Source organism: Triticum aestivum, chromosome 4A (genome assembly GCF_018294505.1).
Source record: "Triticum aestivum cultivar Chinese Spring chromosome 4A, IWGSC CS RefSeq v2.1, whole genome shotgun sequence".
In the NCBI taxonomy this organism is placed as follows: Eukaryota; Viridiplantae; Streptophyta; class Magnoliopsida; order Poales; family Poaceae; genus Triticum; species Triticum aestivum.
Window position 1 is genome coordinate 593,810,468 of NC_057803.1, and position 7,741 is coordinate 593,818,208.

Sequence of the window (7,741 nt, forward strand, 5' to 3'; positions counted from 1 at the left end):
TACACCTTTAAAGGTAGTATTGCTATGGCAAATTTTTGTTGGGTCTATCCCCATTTCGCGGATTGTATCCTGATATATCAGGTTTAGACTGCTGCCACCGTCCATCAGGACTCGTGTGAAGTGGTATCCGTCAATTATTGGGTCTAATAGCAGGGCAGCCCATCCTGCACGCCGGATACTTGCTGAGTAATCACGATGGTCGAAAGTGATCGGTTGAGGCGACCAGTGGTAGGACTCCGCGGTGATAGGCCCTTGGGCATATTTTTCTGGGAGTGCCGTTTTGTTTCTTCCCTTGATCATGTGTAACACGTTTACTATTTTGACCTCTGGGGGGGATTTCTTTTGTTCCCCAGTGTCTTGCTTGAGAGGCTCATCCTCGTCTTCGCTTGGTGTATCCTCCCCCTTGTGTACGGCGTTGAGCTTGCCGGACTGCTTGAAGACCCAACATTCTCTGTGGGTATGATTAGCAGGTTTACCAGGGGTGCTATGGATCTGACATATTTGGTCCAGAATTTTGTTTAGGTTGGATAGTTCGTCTCCGGCGCCTTTAGAGGGCGACTTTTGCTGATCTGGCCGAGAGATTTTGAATCCGACGTTTACTGCCGTGCTCTTCGTGTTGTCTTCTTTATTCCTGCGTTTGTTATTGCTGTTGCACCGTGATTTCCCGTTTCCATCTCTAACTTCAGATGTACTGGGGTCGCTGGTGCTGCATCTGGCTAGCCAGTTGTCCTCACCCGCACAAAAGCGGGTCATGAGGCTTGTTAATGTTGCCATTGTTCTCGGCTTTTCTTGACCGAGGTGTCTGGCAAGCCATTCGTCACGGATGCTATGCTTAAAAGCTGCCAAGGCTTCGGCGTCCGGACAGTCGACAATTTGGTTCTTTTTAGTAAGAAACTTGTTCCAAAGTTTTCGGGCTGACTCTCTGGGCTGTTGAGTTATATGACTCAAATCATCCGTGTCCGGAGGTCGGACATAAGTCCCTTGAAAATTTACCCGAAAAGTGTCTTCGAGCTCTTCCCAGCTTCCAATGGAGTTTTTGGGGAGGCCTTTAAGCCAGTGACGAGCTGGCCCTTTGAGCTTGAGGGGTAAGTACTTAATGGCGTGGAGATCATCTCCTCGAGCCATATGGATATGGAGGATATAGTCCTCAATCCAGACCCCAGGGTCGGTTGTTCCGTCGTATGCCTCTATGTTTACGGGTTTGAATCCCTCTGGAAATTCATGGTCCAGCACCTCATCGGTGAAACATAGGGGTGTGCGGCACCCCTGTATCTGGGTGTACCGCGTTGTTCGAATGTTTGTTGTGTTACATGGTATGCTGGGGCGCGCTTGCGTGGTCCATAGATGGATCTGGTTGCGACGTCCTTTTGGTGCGAGCCCTCGCGTGGATCGTGTATTGTCTTGTGAGTGGTATTTTTTGCCGCTCTATGTTGGCCGTGAGGTCGTCTATCCGACCAGGTGGCTGTTTTGATTTTTGGTTGTGGGGGGTCTGAGGCCTCCTCATCGAATTCGGGTAGCAACTTCCGCTTTGGGTAGCTCTTGGTGGGGCGATTGTCGCCGTACTTCGCTGCTGTGTTGAGTACTTTACTCCATCTGATTTGGAGTGTGTCCTGCGCAGCTTTGAGCCTTTGCTTCTGCTTTTTCAGACTCCTCGCGGTGGCAACAAGCCTTTGACGGGCATTCTGCTGCTTCGGGTGCCTGTCCGGCGTTATGTCATCCGGACTATTATCTTTGACAGAATTGGTTTGTTCGATTTGATTCCCCGTATTGCCGTGGTCCGGCAGTGGTTCGCCCTGCTCCAACGCTGGGTCTGTATGATCGTTATTTCTGCCGAGGCGGGATCTGGGGCAGCGCTTGCGCCGCCGCTTTGACTGCTTCTCGAGGGAACAAGCCTTCGATGTGGGCGGTGTGTCCACCATGTATACGTCATATGATGAAGTGGACATCCAGCGCCCTGTGGGCGGTGGTTCCTCCTCGCCTCCCGCATTGTCGTCCATACCGTCGATGTCTTCGGAGTCGAAGTCGAGCATGTCGGTTGAGTCATCGATAGTGGCTATTAAGTGGGTGGTGGGTGGGCGTCAAATTTCTTCGTCGTCCGCAACCCAATCCTGTTGGCCATAATCCGGCCAGGGCTCTCCTGACAAAGAGAGAGACCTTAGTGAATTCAGAATGTCGCCGAAGGGCGAGTGCTCAAAGATATCTGTGGTGGTGAATTCCATGATCGGCGCCCAATCGGATTCGATTGGTAGAGGCGCGGATGGTTCGCAGTCCAGGAAAGAGTCCGACACCTTGGAGTCACGGGCTGCGCAGAGGGTTAGAGCATCTCCAATAGCCGCGCCAAAAGACGCTCGCGCACGGTAAATTGGCTTTATAGCGCGCGCGGGACATTTACGCGCGCTCCAGCGGTGGCGTGAAACTAGCGTGCGCGGGAAACGATTGCGCGCGCAGGGGAAAAGGCGGCCGCTCGCACGCTACATTTGACGCGCCGCGTCCGGCGCGCCTGTAAATTGCAGCGCCTCCGCCACTCTATCCATCGCCCTTTGTCGCTCTCTCCGTCTCTCCATCGCCCCCTGCCGCGCTCTGCCGCCGACTCGCCACCACCGTGCCACGATGCCGCCTCGGCGCCGGAGAGGTACGGGCTACCGCGGCATCCGCGTGCGTCCGTCCGGCACCTACTCCGCCGAGATTCAGTCTGGCAGCGGCATGCAGCTCCGTCTCGGAACTTTCGACACCGCCCAGCAGGGCGCCCGCGCATACGATGCTGCGGCGTGGCGCCTCCTGCGGTCCCGTCACGACATGAACTTCACCGACGTGGCGACGCGGGGGCGTTCACAGGAGTTGGCGCCTTTCCCGTGGCTTCTCACAGAAGAGGATCATCGCAAGCATCGGAGGTGGGAGCATCGTCTCAGGCTGGCCGAGATGGACGAGCAAGCCATGGCACTGTGGAGTCATCGCTTCCCGGAAGACACCAATGAGGAACAGTTCTTCGCCCATAGGAGGGCGAACAGGAGAGAGGAGCGAGCCGACTATCATGAGGACAAGCGAACGCGGAAGGCGGTCGCTAAATACAACCAAGCGCTAGGAGATGCATCCTCCTGGAACTCCGAGACAAGCGGTTCCTTGACGCCTACGCTCCGACATCGGAGGAGGACATCACTGAGACAGAGTCCGAGTCGGACGAGTAGTAGTAGGAGAACTATCTACGAAATCAAATATGTAGTAGGAGAACTATCTACGAAACCAAATATGTAGTAGAAAAAACTGAAATATAGCACGCCTGCTGGAGTGGCGTGGGCGCGCTTTAATTTGCGGCGGCCGCTGGAGCCAGCGCACTGCTACACGCAAAAGCTGGCTAACCCGGCGCTGTATCACGACTTTTAGCGCGCGGCGCGTTGCGCGACTGTTGGAGATGCTCTTAGGCAGGTGTTCGGCTCGAACGTCGTTGAGACTGCAGCCCTGAGGCGGTGTCTAACCACCCATCCTTGATTGGCGCAGTTGGCTCCGAACTAAGGGTCGGAGCTGATGCGGGCGCGGCCTCTGGGGTACTGTTCGGCGGCAGAGCTAGGTCATACCCATCGCGACAGTGCGGCGCGCCCGTCTATGGCTCGAATCCATCGAAGATCAAGTCTCCACGAATGTCGGCCGTGTAGTTCAAACTTCTAAATCTGACCTGATGGCCAGGGGCGTAGCTTTCAATCTGCTCCAGGTGGCCAAGCGAATTAGCCCGCAGTGCAAAGCCGCCGAATACGAAGATCTGTCCGGGGAGAAAAGTCTCACCCTGGACCGCATCGCTATCGATGATAGTAGGAGCCATCAAGCCTAACGGCGACGACACAGAGGAACTCTCAATGAAAGCACCAATGTCGGTGTCAAAACCGGCGGATCTCGGGTAGGGGGTCCCGAACTGTGCGTCTAGGCCGGATGGTAACAGGAGGCAGGGGACACGATGTTTTACCCAGGTTCGGGCCCTCTTGATGGAGGTAAAACCCTACGTCCTACTTGATTAATATTGATGATATGGGTAGTACAAGAGTAGATCTACCACGAGATCACAGAGGCTAAACCCTAGAAGCTAGCCTATGGTATGATTGTATGTTGTGATTGTTATCCTACGGACTAAAACCCTTTGGTTTATATAGACACCGGAGAGGGTTAGGGTTACACAAGGTCGGTTACAAAGGAGGATATATCCATATACGCATTGCCTAGCTTGCCTTCCACGCCAAGTAGAGTCCCATCCGGACACGAGACGAAGTCTTCAATATTGTATCTTCATAGTCTAACAGTCCGGCCAGTGGAGATAGTCCAGCTGTCCGGAGACCCCCTAATCCAGGACTCCCTCACCCACCACCTGCGCGTGTCCCACGGGCTGGACAAATTGGCCTACTCCATCACCCACAGGAGGATCTCGATGTCGTGCCTCGGTTATGCGGGATGGGGGAAAGCTTTTTCTTCTCCCTGGATGTCATTTCCCTCAAAGTGGCCACTGCCATCCAGTTCAGCTGCCTTATGTTGTTAAACCAAGAACGGATCTCCATCAACCTAGCCATCTTGACCTGGTCGCCACCGGCGATCCCCACGAAGTCGGCGTTCTCGCCGCCGGCGATCTGCTCCTCCATCGAAGTTCTTGCATGGATGGAAGAAGGGGGTGGGATGTGGAAGAGGAGATGAGCAAAGTTGCGGCCGCGAGAAGGAGGAGAAGGAGAGGGAGGAGATGTCGCGGTTGTAATGGCGATGGGTGAGGGGAATGACGATGGCGGCGGCGGTTCTGCATTGGATGAGAGGGGTGGCGCGTGATTGTTTTCTTCCTATGACTTTTTTTAGACATTTTTTTCCTATGACTAAAATGCCAGAGATTAAAACGATTCCTAAAAATCCCAACCACTGTAAAACTTTGTATAATAAATATAGATAATTCGGGCCAACCAAAGCCCACAGCATGAATTAATAGTACGCTTACAACTTAAATAACAGCAAGAGAAATATATATAGATAGATTTTTTAGCTAAAAAAGATACATAGATAAAGAGATGGCCTCCGCTTCTCCACCAGGCTCCTCCTTGCTCCTCCTCCGGGCGCCCTTCACTGCTCCTCCGCGGTGTTGTTGATGGGGTACGACAGAGTGTGCATGCGCTCGTCGGTGGGGAAGACGTTGTCGTAGACCGCGAAGATGTTATGGGTGGTGAAAGCTATGAACTCACAGCCACACCAGAACACGTGGCCGAGGAGGTAGAACGCGTCGAAGGGGTTGGTGAAGTGGGAAAGGATAGCAACCACAACCCCGTTGTGGACGACCTCCTCGACTCGGTACATCCTTGGAGATCCCCGAGGGAGGTGCCCGTAGCCGGCCCCAAGGAAGAAGTCGGTGAACCCCATTACGCCCCTCCACCTTGACATCGCCCACACACTAAGGGTTCTCTCGACGTACACCCCGGCTGGGTAGAGCATCTCCAGCACGGTGGGGGGAAGCGGTAGGTTAGCCCGGTGTACTGCATGGCTGCGGCGGGCTGGTTCTTGGGGCTGTTTGTGGTGAAGAAGAAGAAGAAGAAGGGCAGGCGCAAAATGCAGGTGGGAGAGTGTGGGAGATGGATGAAGGGTGTGAGAGGAAGAGGAACATGATAGGTGGCTTAAATAGCCACCGTGGCAGTAATGGGGTCAAATGTGAACAAATTTCCCACCCACCGTGGCATCAGGAGTGTACACGCGTGGGAAACTGTAGTGTGAGTCAAAATGCGAAGTTTAAGTGCTGCCCTATATGCCATCGGTCGGGTCAACCGGGGATGGCTCTACGGTGCGTGCTCCTTCGCGTATGTGCACGCATGCAACGTAGGCTGAAGCGGACGTATGCATGCAACCACATGCAACGTAGGTTCGCTCGGGCGCATGCAACGGCGGCGGACATCGCTCGGTCCAACGGGTGGGCTTCTTTACACAGCCCAACGACACGCATGCATGGCAGCCCACCCTCGAGCGCAGAAAAAAATAGGTGCAGAAAAAAACGTAAGTATTATATGATTTAGCGACACGAAAGCCCTAGATAATCCTTACAACGTCAAAAAGCTACAAAACTTGGCAATGATGCTAGTTATGTTGGTACAAGGTTGTTGGTCCACTTCAAGGATGTCGACAAAAACATGCTTCGAGACAGACCCTTCCCATCCCGAAAGGCCTCCCATGAAGCAGGTTCAGAATGACACTGAATTTTGCCAGGATGTAAGTCCAATGAGATCAACACTTGTTCATGGTGGCCAATGTGGCACTGACCGTTGAAGGAGATAAAGATTGATACTTGTTCATGTGGGCCCATATTTTTTTACATTTGGTGTCAATAGAACACAAAAAACAAACATGACTATATGCTTTTAGGTCTTCACCCTCCCCAATTTGTTGGCCAACTCAGCAGGTTTTTCCTTAAGATGCCACCTCTTTCTGTAAGCTGCAATTGTTGTGGTTTTGGAATGCTGGTTCTCTTTCCTGCAGAACGGGCATTTATAGCGACCGTTACGCCGGTACACAATCTTTGCGGCCATGAGGCACTTGAAGATTTTCTTTTTGAAAGCTTCCCTCAGCTGTAGGTAGTTCTCCCATTCTTCCAAATCTGCAATCTGGTATTAGAAGAAAGAAAAATCTCATGCCAGCGAATTGTACATTATATCAAAGGCAGGCATAAATGGATTGTTTTTTCTTTGTATTGGTTTCCTAAAACTTTGGTTATATGAAAGACAGGCATAAAATGGAATACAAATGATCCATTCATCTAAATTTGCAAACCCTAGGACTGATAACCGTATAATTAATCAAAAAAAGTGAACAGTATGATTGTCTATATGAATAGCAAGGAATAACAAGAGAGCAATTTCTAGGGTTAACCTCGGGAAGGAAAATTCTAGGGTTAATATCTGTAGACACTAACCGATTCGGCGTCGTTGGTGCAGTGTTGGACCAGCTGCGGCTGTGAATCGGCAGCGACGACGTCCTTGTCGACCAGTTCCTTCATGGGGTCCACATCCGCCACACGGAGCGCACCAGCCACGCACCCTCCCCCGACAGGTAGGATCATCCTCGCCGGCAAGAATGTGGGCTTTTTGGCGGCGGCGAGTAGTGGGCGGCGACGAAGACATGGGTGGATAGGCAGAGGTGATCGAACGATGGAGGCGGGAGCAAGATTTAGGGAGTGAAAATTCAATTTGTTTGGGAGAGAGAGGTCAAGGCCGCGCACAATTCGTCACTTTTGAAATTTAGGTAGAAACATGCACGTATATGGCATCGTGCACACCCAGAGATTTGCCCGAACCAACCAATCAACCAACTAAGCAAAAGAAAAAGTGCACAATGTCGGTCCACAAACGTGGCAACATAAACCGAGCACCAAATAGTGTGTTAAAAACAGCAAAATAGGAGGGACATTTTTTTGTTTTGCGCAGCACTACTAAATACTAGAAGGGAGAACTACTAAAAAAATACTAGAAGGGACAGTTGGCACATTTAATTTCACATGGCATCTAGCTTTTTTGTTCATCGTTAGCTATTTGTACCGATTAGGTAAAAGGAATGGATAATTATTAAACCCTAGCTATTGTCAAGGTTTATCAGTGTGTGTCTACGTGGCCAAGTGTGCTTGCACGGTGTGGGTCCAGGTGAGTGTGATGCACGGGACGGACCTTTGTGGTTAGGGCCCCCATGAAGCGGCACCAAATTTTGAGGAAAGTGAAGGAATGAGCCCCACACACCGTCCGCATGA